The sequence below is a fragment of the Pipistrellus hanaki genome (genome assembly GCF_964339955.1).
Source record: "Pipistrellus hanaki genome assembly, chromosome: 9".
In the NCBI taxonomy this organism is placed as follows: Eukaryota; Metazoa; Chordata; class Mammalia; order Chiroptera; family Vespertilionidae; genus Pipistrellus; species Pipistrellus hanaki.
The window spans coordinates 23,268,556-23,285,579 of record NC_140511.1 but is presented as its reverse complement, the minus strand read 5'-3'; the positions used below and the strand labels follow the sequence as shown (position 1 = coordinate 23,285,579).

The following is a 17,024-nucleotide window of genomic DNA, read 5'->3' as shown; positions in this document are numbered from 1 at the left end:
TCTTTAGCATTCTACAATTGTTTCTCTAAAATTTTTACAACTGTTCAGATATAGATGGAGTGTACTCCATGAAGAATTTTGAATAGCTGATTCATTCCTTTCATAAATATGGATAGGTCATACCATATATAGTTGGATTTGCAGCATCTCATTCCAAATAACTGCTTTCCCTGGTTCAGCGGTGACTATGTTTGTGAAGGCTGGTTTTACTTTTACAGTCACATAGCAGGAAAGGGTATTTAATTTCTGGGCAAAGGAAAGGCCAAGTTCATCCCTCACTGAAGCAAGCTGAGGAGGAAATCTAGGCTGGGAGGAGAAATCAGAGTAATTGATTGGCACATAGCCAAAGGAGTATATTAATACAACAACTGCTACTACTGCTCCTCTCAATTAACAATAGCATGTGGAGGAGGAAAAGGGAAAAAAAGGGAAGAAAGGAGAGATGAGAAGACAAAGAAGGGATTGGGGAGGAGGTGACCAAGTATAATTAAAATATGTATCTAAAATGCTTTAGGGTGGGAATATATTAGGATGTGAAAAGAATATACTGGGGAAATTACAGGAGAATGTCTTTCCAAAAGAGATCATGGTTTTGTGTACAGGAAAGGGCGAGGATTTATAAAACGAGGGACTCTGACTCAGTAGGACTGGAGTGAACCTGAGATTGTGCATTTCTAGCAATCTCCCAGGTAACGCTGGCATTGCTGTTCTGTAGACAGCACTCGGAGTAGCGAAGTAATAAAGGGTGGGGACTGTTTTAATGTCTGTTCCAGGCAGAGTGACAAACACACTTCATATTCCAGGAGAAGGAAAGCACTTGTTCTGGTGAGTAGTTCAGATAATGAAATTGGAAAAATAAGTAGATTATAAATAGCATCAGACTACAGGTTCCGAGCAATATTTTCCTTTTGCAAATCTGCAGTGCCTCTGCTCATAAATGTGGTGCGGTGGTTTTGTTTGTAAGGAAGCGAACTAGGTACAGTTTAAAAATGAGACAAATCAAGGTAGAAGAGAGAGAGAGAGAGAGAGAGAGAGAGAGAGAGAGAGAGAGAGAGAGAGAGAGGAGGCACAAGAAAAACTGCTGGGAGGCTGTTGCCACTGCCAAGTGAGGAGAGCACTTCAGCGAACATTAGCACTGAAGGTGGAGAAGAGAGCCGGGTTTGGTAACCGTCTCTGAGTGATCATCACTGAATGTAGCCAATTATTAGACAGGAACAGTTGGCATACACAAATGTCAAGGGAAACGATGCTTTATATTTGTTTTACTTTATTTTGTTTTTGAGAAGGAACTGTGTGAATGAAAGAAAAACACTTTAAAAACATTTACATAATATTTACAAAGCAAAACTATAGGGGTGTTAAAATATTGAGTTGAGGGGCTTATGCGGTATACATATGTGTGTATGGATTAGGCACTTATAGGTTTGGAAGATTAGGCCTAGAAATAGGTCACTGATGTTGATGATTAGAGAGCGAAGGACACTGTACTGATTGAACGTGTACAGCAAGCCAGGCCTTTTTGTCATGCTTATTTCTTTTAATTAAAATACTACGCTAAACTTAGCAAAGCAGCTTTGATAGACTGAAACAAATAATGGAGAAGGGGGTGAATGTGTGCACCTCCTGGGAATGTGTGTAGGTGTGGATATAAACTTGGACTTGGGAAAGCAATGCCCGTGATGTTTGTCCTTTTAATTGGATGATTAAAGGAGCATATGCCTTTTTTTTTCCCTAGAGGGGCCATTCCTGCTTTCTCATTATGTGCTCTGGTTGCACTTGTCCCCATAAAAAGTGTCCCACAGGCTTTGTTCCAAGGCCAAAGGCATCCTTCTGTAGATACTGACAAACAGGTTAGTCACTTACCGTGTCCGGGTTTAAAGCTGGTGATAAACTGCAAATCATAAAGCAATTGATGATGCCAAGCAGTTTGTCGATATTCATATCCACGGAGTCCCATCCCTAGAGAGAGCATCTTTGTATCACCACTTGGATGTGATGGCCTTGTACCAAAATCAAACGGAGAGTTTTAGGGGAGGCTGATCTAGTTCGTCATGCCTTTTTGTTGTGAATTCTAGAACTTCTTAAAGACGAAGCAATCACTTCATGGATTGATCATCTTTATCTATACGTGGTCAGTTTTCTCTAATTAGAACTCACAGAGTTTTCAAAGTAAGCATGCAAACGTTGTACATCTCTCAGGTACTTGCTGTTTTCCAATGCACTCTCCCCTCCACGGAAGACACCCCTGTGGGGAGTGGGGAACACGTTTTCATTCAAGCCATTTCCTCCAGGACACACATGTTAATACATCACAAAGAGCTGGACCATAACATGCTCGGCACCTCAGTTCCTCTTCACTTTTGAAATGAAAGCTTTAAACTGAGTTTAAAAAAAAAACCAACACACACACACACACACACACACACACACACACACACACGACACAACAAAACCATTTCATCCCATTGATGTGAAGCAAATCAATTAGAAACAATTGGCGGGAGCAGTGATAACAGATGTCCCGCTCCAAGCAGAGGGCAACGAGATGATGACGTGCCCTGGCGGCCGGCCAGACGGCGGGGCTGTTTGCCGTGGGTGTGACTCTGCTGACAGTACCTGCACGGCATTTGTACCTCCACACCAGACGTGCTGACAGCTGCCGTGCCAGCGGTGGAGAGGCAGCAGACACCTTTTTCAGTGTTAGTGGCTCCCACAGATGCTTAGAGAATAGAGCCTAAACAAAAGGGCTTCAGCCTGCTATCTCCTCTGTGGGGATTTCTGCTCTCGTGTCTGAAAGGCAGTTTTGTTCCATGACATTGGACCCGGGGGAGGGAAGAGGGTCCCTCCAGATAGAAGGCACGTGGTCAAGGTTGGCCTGGGAGTTCACGCTTTTGTGAAATGAAATACTTCAGCAGCCATTTCTGGGCTGGGCTATTTGCTACAGGCAGCCCTTTTGACCCCCGCAGTGAGGAAGCCAAAAAGGACTCAAGGAGAAAAATGCTAGTTATTTTCAAGTTAGATGGTATTCTTAACTAGCAGTGGCAGATGTATCAGGATGGCTTCCAGTGGGGGCTAATAACAGCGGAGCTTCGGGCTGCGGGGAAACGAGGGAGGTCAGAAGGCAAGCACACATCTGTGAGAAAAGAGCTCAAGTGGTAAAAGGTGAGATAAGGTTTCAGGAAACTTTATTTTTGAAGTTCTGCCCAGTCAGTATTGGTGTTTTCAGCGTTATTCTTGGCCCATCCGTGTGTCAATAATTTGAACAAACTCTAGAGAGCCAAGTTTCTGAAAGGCATGCAGTGATGTTTGCTATCAGGAGCCATGATGCCTGATAGCTGTTTTTGTATATTAAGCTTCTTTCTTCATTCACGATTGCTACCATTTTGGCCTTAAAAATCGGTAAAATTTGTTAAGCTAAACATAATTAGCTCCTCATAGTAGGAAGAACATTTAGGAGACATTCTACAACAATTAACTTATTTTTTTAAAGAATATATTTTATTGATTTTTTACAGAGAGGAAGGGAGAGGGATAGAGATTTAGAAACATTGATCAGCTGCCTCCTGCACACCCCCTACTGGGGATGTGCCTGCAACCAAGGTACATGCCCTTGAATGGAATTGAACCTGGGACCTTTCAGTTCGCAGACCTACGACCTATCCACTGACCCAAACCAGTTTTGGCAACAATTAACTTATTATAAGAAAATTGCTCTTTAAATGTTTCAGTCACTAAGACTTTCATAGCATTGGAGATTTTTTTTTTGGTAAAACATCTTTACTTAGAACTTTATAAGTTTGATATCTCTCTACTACTTTTCTAAAAACTGTTACTTTAAAATTTGAGTATAAGACTGTTTATTGATCTTTGAAACACGCCTTATACACAAAGAAAAGATTTTTAAGCAGTATAAAAAGCCAGCAATATGAGACATTTGAGAGATATATAAGTAATCTCTAAATAACTTTACGTAAGCAAAGTTAAAGGAAACAGAAGAGTGAGAGAAACACCTATAATTCAGCATGATTCAAATGCTGCTCATAAATTTCTGTTTTCTTCATATGCAGTCTGATGTCCAATGTCGTGGTTTTTGTAGCTAATGTGCGACTACAGTTCAGTATGCCAACTCCCAATTTCAGGATTCTTTCTAATCCTGGACAAGCTCAGAACGCCAAACATCAGAATTGGGGGGGGGGGGGTACTTCTGCTATGATTCAGGCCAAAATGAAAATCTCAATGAGTGTTAAGGTAATCTAAATAAATGAATTAAATATGATGACATAACCTCATGGAAATGTCAAAACTTTTGAATATTAAAGGCCCTTTTGTTGTTGTTGTTGTTGTTGTTGTTGTTGTTGGAATCAACTCTCAACTGGGCAATCAGAGTGAGAGGAGCTTTAGGGGGGAAAAAAAAAGAACTATGCATTATCCAAAATGTCCGCAGGGAAGTCTGCACATTTTTTCCATTTCACTGCTAATGAGTCATTTTCACCTGACTTCTGCTCCCCCCACTTCCCCCTCAGAACCAGCTGTCAGTCTCCACAGCTGAGTGGGTTTGGTACTGGACAGGTGGCAGCAGAGTGGGGGAGAAATCGTGTCAGTGGGATACAGTTAATCTGGAATTAGGATGACACACCTGGCATCATTAAAAATTGACTGTGAATCATAAAGGATTCACTACAGTGTAATTAACACTTAAAAGTTAAGGTTTTAAATATTTTTTGAAAAGACAAATAAAGAATATTTGGCATTGAGTATTTTAACAGTTTTCTATACAATATTACATCAGCAGAGCCCACTTAAACAATGACATATCTTACACCCTGTTTGCAGAAACAGTGGATTGGACTGTGCTATTCTGGGTTCTCGCATGTACTCTCTCTATAACCTTCTGTGTGTTACAGGCTCTCTGGAAAAAAAAATCTGTCTTGACATTAGTGAAAGCAGGTGGAAGCTTAAATGACCTAATATAATTGGAAGTGTTTTTAAACTGTGATACTTAATATGTGTATAAGAATTCAGATGACTTTGTCATTGGTACAAGTATTTTTTTAAATTTCTTTATTGATTATGGTGTCACATAATTGTCCTCATCCCCCCATTCCCATCCCAATCCCCTCCCCATGTGTGCCCACCCCCTGTTGTCCATGACCACTGGTTAGGCTTATATGCATGCACACAAGTCCTTTGGTTTTTATCTCCCCTTTGCCCCCACCCTCCCCTACCTTCCCTCTGAGGTCTGATAGTCTGATTGAGAAGCTCCCAAAGCAGGTACTAGTATTTTTATTCAGTGGGCTATTTTTAATTTTCACAATAGCCTGGAAACCAAGTACAAGTTCTTTAATGCACCATACAAGATCTCTAAGCATATGACTTAATGTGTCTTCCTGATCACAACTGTGGCCATTCGTGCTTGACTACACCTTCACCTGAAAGCCTTCCCTGGACGCTCAACAATGAATGGTCTGGGTTCTCTCACTGATTCCATGGCTTCCGGCTGACCTTTATGTTATAGCACTTATCACACAGCGATCAAATTGGCTGTTCACTGGATCTACTTTCACTGGATCTGCTTAAGGGCAGGTCTTTATCGTATTGAATTTTTAATAACTAGCATAGCACATAATGAGATGATAATAATTATAGCCATTCACTGTATAGTGACATTTTGGTAAGGGATGGTATGCAGATACCACAGCGGTCTCACCTATACTAATAAAAGCCTAGATGATCATTATGCCATCACGCCATCACAGTCCATCACCAGGGTGGGCAGGGCTTCACACTGTGTGAGCAGCACAAGGGTGGGTGCCAGCAGCTGCTCCAGGCAGCTTCTGAAAGGGTTCTCTTGGTCCCGCTCATGCCACAGAGGCGGGGCTTCCGGCTCTGGCCTACCTCTCTGGGGCAATCCACCAGATGGGTGAACAGAACTTATGTCTTTGGGGTGATCCGTCACAGGGCTCCTGCACTGTGGGAGGGCACATGTCAAGCTGGGGGACCCCCCATCCCCCCGGGGACATCCCTCCCCACCGTGCATGAATTTCATGCTCCGGACCACTAGTTAGTTTATAATGGAGATGAAAAATTCCTGTTGCCTAGTGACACCATAGCCATTGCAATATTGCAGCACAAAACATTACCCAACATGTGATGTTGCAAGCAACCTTACTGTACCGTCAGTCAGATAACAGTATAGCACATGCCATTATGTACAATACATTATAATATATAATAACAAATATGCTATGGGTTTTTGTGTGTTTTATATATACTTTTAAATATATATATATATATATATATATATATATATATATATATATATTTTATTGATTTTTTACAGAGAGGAAAGGAGAGGGATAGAAAGGTAGAAACATCGATGAGAGAGAAACATCAACCAGCTGCCTCCTGCACCTCCCCACCGCTCCGCCCCCCCCCCCCCCCCCCACACACACACTGGGGATGTGCCAGCAACCAATGTACATGCCCTTGACCGGAATCAAACCTGGGACCTTTTGGTCTGTAGACCGACGCTCTATCCACTGAGCCAAACCGGTTTTGGCTATTGTTGCTTTAAAGTGTGCTTTTTCTACTTATATAAATAATTTGCTGTTCAACAACATGCCATGCTACTCTGGCAGCAATCTCATACATCTCGTATCTACCCAGTCTCTTGATTGTATCATTTTCTCTTATGCTTGAATCATTTTGTATGGTAACATACTATACAGGCTTGTAATCTAGAAGCAATAGCCATACAGCCTAGGTGTGTAATAGCTGTGCCATTTAGGTTTATGTAAGAATGCTCTATGATTTTTACATAATGATAAAGCCATCTAAGGATGCATTTCTGAGAACTTAGTCCCATTGTTTAGTGACACATGACTGTATATGTGTGTGTGTGTGGTCTGTGTGCGTGTTATTGAGGTTAATTGGTTATATATATATATATATATATATATATATATATATATATAGTAAGCATAACAGAAAAATATAAGTGAGAAAAAACACTATTTCCAACCATTTATCCGATATGTGTTTTGAACTATCCTTCTGGATGCAGCATGGAGTTCATTTTAAGAGGGCTAATAGTGAAATGCAGGGAGACCAATTCAGTGACAAATGCAGAAAACTGGCTTATTTATAAGTAGTAATGGAAATGGAGAAGACAAAGATCTAAAACATACATAGGGATTAAAGAAATAATATTTGTTAAATAATTGAATTCATAAAGAAGAGAGGGAGGGAGGGAGGGACGAAAAAAGGAAGGAAGGGAGGGAGCAGAGAAGAAGGGAGGAAGGAAGAGGTAAAGGAAAGGAAAGGAAAATAAAATAATTATCTAGTCCCTGCTGCTCAGAATTACTCATCAACACAGACAACAGCTTTGCTTGTTAAGAGAATAATTAAGTTACTTTTTAAGTGGCCTTAGACATATTATCAGCTTTCTTGAATAGGTTTGTATGTATAGTGTGAGATTAACAAAATAAAATTAGCTTTGTGTATTATTTTAAATAATTGGCTTGGTATGATATCTAGCATTTGGACTTGACATCAGAAATGTAAACTAGGAGTAGAGAAAATATTTGGTTGACTCATAAAATTACTGACTCATAAAATCACCATTTTTATCTAACAAAAATATCTTGATTTCCTATGGTTCCACTAATGTAAAGTGGTATCACAACTTTATCAAATATTGAATTTTAGAAAAATATAATTTTACTGAATGGAGAATTTCATTGTACAGGGAATTTATTAGAAGTAAAAAGAATAGAGAATGCACAACACATGCACATTCCATTCAGAACTCCAAGCAAGATATAGTTACATAATTTTCAAACATATTAAAAAATATAAATCCCTTATAAACTTTTAAGAAGAAATATATATTGTAAGTTCTTAAATCAAAGGAATAATAAAATTAATATTTCAAATGTTAGACGTAACAGAATTATTATAAAAACTTAAAAAATCTGGAATATGGGTGTTGTGTTAAATGTTTTTTTTAATTTTAGGTTTATTAAGATACAATTTACATAAAATTATAAGATATTTAAAGTATATATAACGATATTTGATATACATATATAGTGAAAGGATTCCCTCATTTAGTTAATTATCACATCCAACAATAAGTTATCTCTCTTTCTTTCCTATTTTTTGGTGAGAACATTTAAACTCTCTCATAGGAAATTATACAGTGCAGTGTTATCAACTATAGTCACCATGCTTTATACTTTTTTACTTTATAATTTCAATGAAGGTATCCTTACACTAACTTCTTCCTGTTTTCCTCATTCTCTCCAGCCTCTGACAACCACTATTTGATTCTCTGTTTCTGAATTTGACTCTTCTTTTTAGATTCCATATATGTATTTTTTGGTACCATGTATTTTTTATCTGTATCTGTCTGGCTTCTTTCACTTAGCATGATTCCATTAAGGATCTTTGCTTTTGGTATCAAGTGAAAAAAAAAGTATTGCCACCTGTCTGGTGTTGCTCAGTGGTTGAGCATCCACCTATGAGTCAGGAGGTCACAGTTCGATTCCCAGTCAGAGTACATGCCAGGGGGTGTGCAGGAGGCAGCTGAATGTGGTGCTATTCGATTGAATGTTCTGTAAATATCTACTAAATTCATTTTGTCCAATGTGTAGATAAAGTCTAAGGGTACCTTAATTTTCCGTCTGGATGATTTGTTAAATGTTTTAAGTAAACCATGAAAATTTAGGGTAATATTCTTCACTATTATCATTTAATATAAATTACAAAAAAATAAATTTGAAAAACAACTAAATAAATATATTTAATTATAATTGTATATACTGATATGGGTAAACAGCATAGTAATTTCTGTTTAACTAAATAGAGAAGATGTAAAATATAATAAGAAATTTTGTTTAAGTAATGGAAAGTTAAAAGAAAGATCATTTGTAACCACAGTAATATATATATATATATTTTTTTTTAATTTAATTTTTTTTCTTAACAGGTGACCTCTAAGGATTATCATTTATTGCCATTCAGAATCTACTGAGTATCATTTTTGCATGACCACAGTAAAAGGATATCTTTACGGAAACCAGTTCCTTTTTGAAGTCCCTAACTTGGACCCTGTTTCAGAAAGCAGGTACAATTCATCTTCTGTTCATTTGCCTTTAAAATTGAAAAGAATGTTGAAAGAAAGAAAACAACCATAGAACCCATGTGTTTCATTTATAGAAATCCTGAGTAACACCTCAATATATTAAAGCTTAAATTGTATATACTCAAATAAGTGTTTTATTTTGAAATTGAAAAAAGACCTTAATTGTGTCAATAAACATACACGTACTAGAAATATTCAGAAATTATATTAAGGTGAAAATTATATTTTTTATTACATATTTAGTTTGAAATGAGAATGGCAAATACATATAGATTGTTAATTTACTGAAAACAGTAAGAGGAACAATACTCTAATATGGCCCCATGTTTCATAATATCTTCCACAACCACTGTATAATGTGCTAGTGAATGGGTTTATGATTTTCGATAACTTGAGCTTGAAAACAATGCTTATGTGATACAAGCAGGAAGTCATAGTCAGTAAAAGGTTGAGTCATTCTCACCTTAATAGGGAATCTCCTAAATGAAGTGACTCTTATGTTCTTTGTTCAGCAGTTCCACATTCTTATATGCTTATAAAACAACCCAAATCATTACATATTAATTGCATCTATTTTTGAGTTAAAGCGACCATTTGCATAACTTATTAATAATCCTTTAAAATTAATTCAATGAACTATTTTAGAATACATAATTTGGAATGTTAATATTCACACTTAAGTGAGTAATAACAGATTATCTTAAATCCATGGTGTGCCATTTACTTGAATATTTATGTTAAATTTTAGGTAATCAACCAAGGATGTAAATTATTTTGGGTATTTAATTATATTAGTTTTCTAATTACTTGTAAAATATTGACAATATCTCACCGAAATCTAAGGCTGCCATATATCTGCCCTCTAATTTGTCAAGTTAATTGATTCAAAATATTGGGAAGTATTTCCCTCAGCCTCTTCTGTGCTTTCAGTTTTGTCAGGCATTCAGGCTTGAAAATTAAAGTTAAAGAAGGAATGTGAGTAAATCTTATTTTGAGAGCAGTTCTGTAGGAGAGTGTAAGAGGCAAGAGTTTGACCAATGTAATTTTACTTTGTAATAATCATGCCTAGATCCAGGAAGGTTATTGAAGAAAATTTTGTCCAATGTGTAGATAAAGTCTACACACAGTTCAAGTATATTTTGTGCATTACCTTAAAACATAACAATTTGTCATTGTCATTGAAAGTCCTAGCTGTACCAGGTATCCTTATATTAATTTTCTAAGAAAAACAATATATAAATTTTACATTTTACAAAATCTAGAAACAAGTGGAGTGAAAAGATAAGGAAGTGGGTAGAAAGTATCTGATAGTGAATTCTCAAACCATGGAAAAAGAGTGAGTTCCCTATAAATTAGTACATCGCTTTATTCTAATATTAAACTGATTTTTTAGCCAAATTTTGCCATAATAGTTCAGTTTGTTAGGAGAATATGCAAAATAAAATTAAAATAACAATGTGTATTCTACCTAGAAATTATGCATACACATTTTTGGAGAATATTTCATATATATACAATATTTCATATATATGTATACTACCTACATATCTTATTCTTAACTCTTAATCACTGGAGCATATTAACAAATCAAACTCTATATTCACTTGCTACTTCTTCAATATCAGTGAACACTGAAGATAAATTATATGGAGACACCTTAATTGAATTTTGCAATGTAGAAAATGTTTATTTATGGTTCTTGTGACATTTTCAAAGAAAGACAACTGAATATAGCCTAGCAGCTGTAGGCAAGAGGATTTTGGATTTAGTGCTGACTTCCAGATGGATGATGGATATGCAATTTAAATTTATGGTTAGACGTATCAACAGATGGAAATAGAGTGGAGTGAACGTCTTTGCCACCTGTGAGCTGGGGCATTCTATCAATTACCAGCTGAATTATTTTTAAATTCAAGTAGTTCAACAGAACTCTAATTAATTTTTGAGGAGAGCCTTTTTTGCCAACCTATTAATAAGTGTGGGTTTCAAGTTGAGGATGGAGAGCTGATTTAACAGTACAGGGAACCTTTGGAGGTAGGTTTGACAGAGCATAGTTCAGTCTTGCCCTGTCACTCTTGTTATTGCTCTGCCCCACTAATTGAAAAGCATATTGGTAAAACAGGAAGCAATTGAAACAAGTGAAACAGAATAAGCACTGGGAAAAGACCTAAGTGAATTAGAATTGATGATTCTGATGAGAGTGGGCTCAAGGTGTCACCTTAAATAAAACCCCGTTTCATTCATGTACTTGCACCTAATCTGTTACCACAACCACTCAAAACATTTACAATAGACACTGACAGTTTCATCTTGACACAATCAACGAAACCCCTGCCATAAAAGGCAGCATATTTTAAAAGGTATCCTTAATTCAGCCTCTGAGACTGAAATGTTTCACACGATAACTTACACAACTCTGAACAGCCGGCAATGGCTCCGTTCCAAGAGAAAGAACTTTGTTCCATTAGAGAGGAGGCTAAGTGACTCTGGGTTCACAGATTTTCAGAACTGGCAGATTTTTTACCACTTGATGAAAAAACAAACAACAAAAGAACCCATCTAGCCCTTGGTATCCGTGTATGCAACCTCAGAGTACTACATCTGAGAAAGGTAGATTGGGATGTTCTCCCAACTTCAAAACTGGAAAATTTAATTTTGATCCTTGATGGTCTTGAAAATTGCATAGAAATTGGAAAGAAAGAAAAAATGTTTTCCTGTCTATTCTATGTATATAAACGTAAACACACATACTTGGAGTTTGGTTTCTAGATGGTATTTAGCACGATAGCTATGGTGATAGAATGAGTACCATATATTTTACCACTGAGTAGAACCAAATCTATAATAATAAAAGTGCAATATACTAATTAGACCAGACAGCTGAACGGCCTTCCAGATGACCTTCTGGACAAAGCCTAGACTGCGAGGTCCAAACCTTTGCATGGATTTTGTGCATTTGGCCTCTAGTATTTAAATAAAATCAGATTGCTCAGCATCCAAAGCTAAACAAACAAACAAATAAAAATGTCAGTTGGATTTAAAATCTAAATTTAAAAGGCAAAACTTTAAGTATTGGGAATAAAACATTGGTAATAATTTCATTACCTCATTTTTTCAACATAGAAAAATATTTTTAACACGTAAAGCAATCTATAAATGAAAAAAAAATGACAGTTATGACTACACCTTTTTTAAGAAAATAAGATTATGGTGAAGCATCTTGGTACCCAAACTTTTAATAGCTCTCCTTTGCTTGTAAAATAAATAAATAAATAAATAAATAAATAAAAACAGACTCTGATGTTGGCAATCAATACTTTTGCAGATGTGCTATTGAATAGCTTTCCAAGTTTGTATTCTACAAGTGCAATAGTTTGCAATATTGTCTTTAGTTCTTCAGCTCTCTATCTGTATTATTTGGCAATTCTTCTAAATATGAGTAAAATATAATATTATTTTCCCTTTGACTTTGGGCTTAGCTATATGACTTGCTTTGCTCGTTAGAATTAGGCAAAGGCATTGGTACATTAGCCCTATGGTTAGGATTAAAGATACATTTCATAGTTCCACTAACCCTATGGCTCTTTTCCCATTCACCAAGAAAATAAGGAGAAAAAGAGATATGTGGAGTTAATCCACTCCAGGTAAACCATTCCAGCTAAATTCAGCCTTAATCAGCTGACTTTCAGCCACCCAATATAAGTGACTGATAGTAAATGGTTGCTGTTTTGAAACATTGAGTTTGGGGATGGTTTGTTATGCAGCAATGGCTGATTCCACAATTATCCAGAAAGAAATTTGTGTTCCACTTATTCTTGATAGTCATTGTCCTTACATATGTATTTCTCTGCCCTTCTCAAATTCCACTGTTATCATTAACCCTACTTGGTTTGTATTATTCCCTTCCTTTTCCCTCTTTTTGTGTTCAAGATCAAAGTAAAATACTCTTTCTACAATAAGCTTCAGTTTCTTTTTGTATGAAATGAAAGAAACATGGTATATACTGACTGATATCATCACTATTTGTTAGTTGTCTTTTATTTCTCACACAGCACATTTTAAAGTTAGGCACTTTAACTTTATACTAATCTGTACCCACCATAGAGCTTTATAACTATAGTGTGTTCTTTGTATCTGAACTAAGAGAAGTATAAATAATGGTTGATGTAGATGATATTCATTGTTACAAACACACATGTTTACAATTTATAGAGAAATTAATTTTACTCACAAATTATTCCTCCAGATTTAAGTTTTCCCTCACTTTACTATGGGCACTATGATTAAAGGACAGCCTTTAAATCTAAATGAGGTGAGTTGAGGATCATGTCTCTACAGATGTTAAGTGATCTTTAAATGATCACCTATGTATATCAAAATTGCTAAGTATAAAGTCCCTACAGCTAATGTATGGTGAGTTAACAGTTTAGACTTCTATTAGTGAAGATTACACTATAAATAGTTTGCTAGTGACAGCATAACCCCTTAGTAAACTTTTTAAAAATTCTAGTGTCACTTCGTTTTTCATTTAGCATAATAACATTCTTTTTCCTTGGAAAATATTTATATTTTCTTGGGTTGTAACTTAAAATTTTGTATTTCTGTATGATTTTTAGTAATTACTTCATTATAGAGGCATGAAAAATTGCCCAAAAAATGTATTTGGAACCTTATAAATTGTACACCGTGGCACCAGGTTTTGTGCTTGCTTAGTCAGTTCTGGTCTATTACCATGGTTGAAAATCTTACTTTTTTGAATTATGCTTTTAATTTAACACTACATTAAGCAAGTTAATGTATTTACTTTACAAGCATTTTTTCTTACCTAATTTGCTTATGACATGTGGGAGATGGGAGGTGGTACTTTTAGTTAAAAACCTTTGCTCACTCATGCAGAGGTGTGTTTAGTCCTATCCTTGCACAGATGTTGGAATGGTAGATTTCAGGAAAATAAAGACACTGAAGATTTGTGATTGCTTAAGACACTACAAATAGTCTCTTTTTATTTGCTTTATTTATCTTGTAAATCTGCCAGAGTTAGCAAAACCATCATATCATAAATTTAACTTACAGACAATATGTATATTATATTAAAGCTTCCTATCACCTATGTGTTTCTCAAATAGATAAATTATTTAAATAATTAAACATTTCATCAGTACATCCTGAATATAACTTTTAACATTAACAATATTTTATATTAAAGTAGCACTTAGAAGAAAAAATATTAAAGGATCTCTGAGGTTTACTTGGTATGAAGAAGGTGAAAAATGACCCTTGTGTTTATATGTCACTATAGCAAATCATATTGTTCTAAGATTTCAGTGATGCATAGCAGCGGAAATAACAGAGATGAGTACAATAGACTTTTCCATAGACTGAGTTTTCCAGGTCATTTAATCCTCTTTCTAGTGTCTTCAGAACACTCCAACAGAGTTAACGATAACAGATTGTCACATTATTGTCCTCACGATGACCTGTTTGGGTAGAAAATAAAAAATGCTATACTCTCAAAGCTTTGAGTAAAAATATAGTGATCATGAACTCATCAATTTTTTGTCTCCTCTCTCTCTCTCTCTCTCTCTCTCTCTCTCTCTCTCTCTCTCTCTCTCACACACACACACACACACATACACACACACAGAGAGAGTCATGTGAATTCTTGAATTGTGTCATTTTATTAGAAAGTACAGTGCAATCTATCTAGAATGAAATCAGGATTTGGGAAATTAACAAAAGAAAAAGAAAAAAAAAAAGGCCAATATATGCAAGGCTTGAGGGATAGGCATGTCTTTTGCTCTTAGAACTTCTCAGAATTTTACTCACAACCATGTAAGCAATTCTCACAGATCTGGTAATCTGCCTCACAATCCATGACAGATTAAAAACAGAATGTGGGAAGATACTGCCATCTTGCATCGACTTCCCACTGAGGTTTCACATGGAACATGGTCAAGATTATTGTACCAAGGAGATAGAAAACGGGTTAAATGTGTCCCTCCTTGGTCTCATTGGTTGAGAGTTAACTTATGGAAAATTAAATCCTGGGGCCATTTTAGGCTGCCCTGCAGAGCCTAAAATATCTTCCATGGTGCTAGAGAAAATCTTGAGGCAGAGAAGCAACTACACAGTGCAGACCCTGAAGGAGAGAAAATGTCCATGAGGAGCTGGATGTGGGTTGCGGGATTAGGGATTAGGGACTGGAACATTAACTACATCTCCTATTGGTGTGTAATCACAATATGGTCAGAATCTCTGAAAAAATAAATCTTACAACAAATTTATCTGGTGAATGTTAGACTTGTTCACCCTAACATTACTTTTGGGCTAAAAGGAATTTGTATTTAGGCTGATTCTACAATTCAATTATTAAGAGATATGTCTGCTCACACTCATAAAGTCAACAACTATGAACTAATATTGCATTTGGTACATAAAACAGTAAGTCCAGGCCCTGGCTGGTTTCGCTCAGTGGATAGAGCGTTGGCCTGTGAACAGAAGGGTCCTGGGTTATACTCCAGTCAAAGGCACATGCCCAGGTTGTAGGCTCAATCCCCAGTGGAGGGCTTGCAGGAGGTGGCTGATCAATGGTTCTTTATCACCATTGATGGTTCTCTATCTCTCTCTCCTCTCTCTTCCTCTCTGAAATCAATAAAAATATATTTGTAAAAAAACAAACAAACGAACAAAAATAAAAATTATTAATCAAATTAGCTATTGGGTATAAATGTGTCAAAATAAAATGTTTATCATTATTTTTCACTTCTGAAATCTCATATTAATATCTTATATTTTGAATGGAAAATCTGAGTATAATTAGAACACTCAGAGTTCCCCAAATGGCATGGCCTCACATGGGTATACCAGATAGGTAAAAAAGATAGAGGAATTCCTTTCCTAATATTTACTTTATAATTTGTCTTATATTTCCATTGCTATTGCTTCTTTTGTGAAAGAAAGAATATTTTCCTATTTATTTCACAATTTTATTTATATCTATGAACTAAACAATTAGGAGTAAGAACTATACTATTCAGATAAATAAATACGCATAGAAAAAAACAACATGGTAATGATGTAATAAGAGGGAAACTATTTTAGAAGTATGATTTCTAAAAAAATTACAGATTCTTAAGTTGTGACTAAATATTCATATAACTATGTTTTGTATGCTTTATGTTTATACCTTAAATTTTAAGTTGACTTGGAAAGCTTCTTTAACTTAGATCATTTTAAAGTCCTAAGGAATACTTACAGAGCATTTGTTAATACCTTTTGGAGTTAGAGGGGAAATCATAGTCCTGATAACTTCTCTTTGTAATTTGTTTTGAGAAGGGGCAGTACATTGTCTTTCCTAAGATATAGCTCTGTGTGAAATGGGGATAAGCAAAATCTTTGAAAAGATTTTTGAAATGCATATTATACACATAGAATTTAAATTGTTTTATAAAAATTACAGTAAAAATATTCTTTCACACTTTTTCAGAAATATCTAGTTTTATTCTGCTTGATGCTTTTCAAAGAATAAAGATGATGTTTGAGAAATATTTTTAGGAATAGCTTAATTATTTCCCTGTTCTATAAAAAGTTAAATTAAAAAAATAAAAGAAAACTACACTCAGTTTTTTTTTTACAATTAAAATGACAACTATTATATAAAAATTGGTGTAATCATTTAATGTAGTATTTGCATTTCAGAGTATTATATGTTGTGTTATATCAGTGTTTCCCAAACTTCTCTCATGATGAGAATCACCTGGTGGAGTTGTTAAAACACAGATTCCTGAATCCCAACTAAGAAGTGCTAAACTAAGCATCTATTGATGATTACCTAAAACAGGGATAAAACAAAGAGTAAAAAGGATATTACCGGTGAATT

The 17,024-nt window shown here is 35.7% G+C and overlaps 1 protein-coding gene across 2 annotated transcripts in view; it reads left to right on the top strand.

Annotated features, from left to right (window-relative positions):
• The window catches only part of CNTN5 (contactin 5), a 917,150-nt gene that overhangs the window by 193,262 nt on the left and 706,864 nt on the right, over window positions 1–17,024 (top strand). For both annotated transcript variants that reach the window (XM_084894670.1, XM_084894671.1), the window contains exon 2: window positions 8,990–9,127. The gene's annotated coding sequence lies outside the window, so the exon portion shown is untranslated. The remainder of the gene's footprint in view (window positions 1–8,989; window positions 9,128–17,024) is intronic.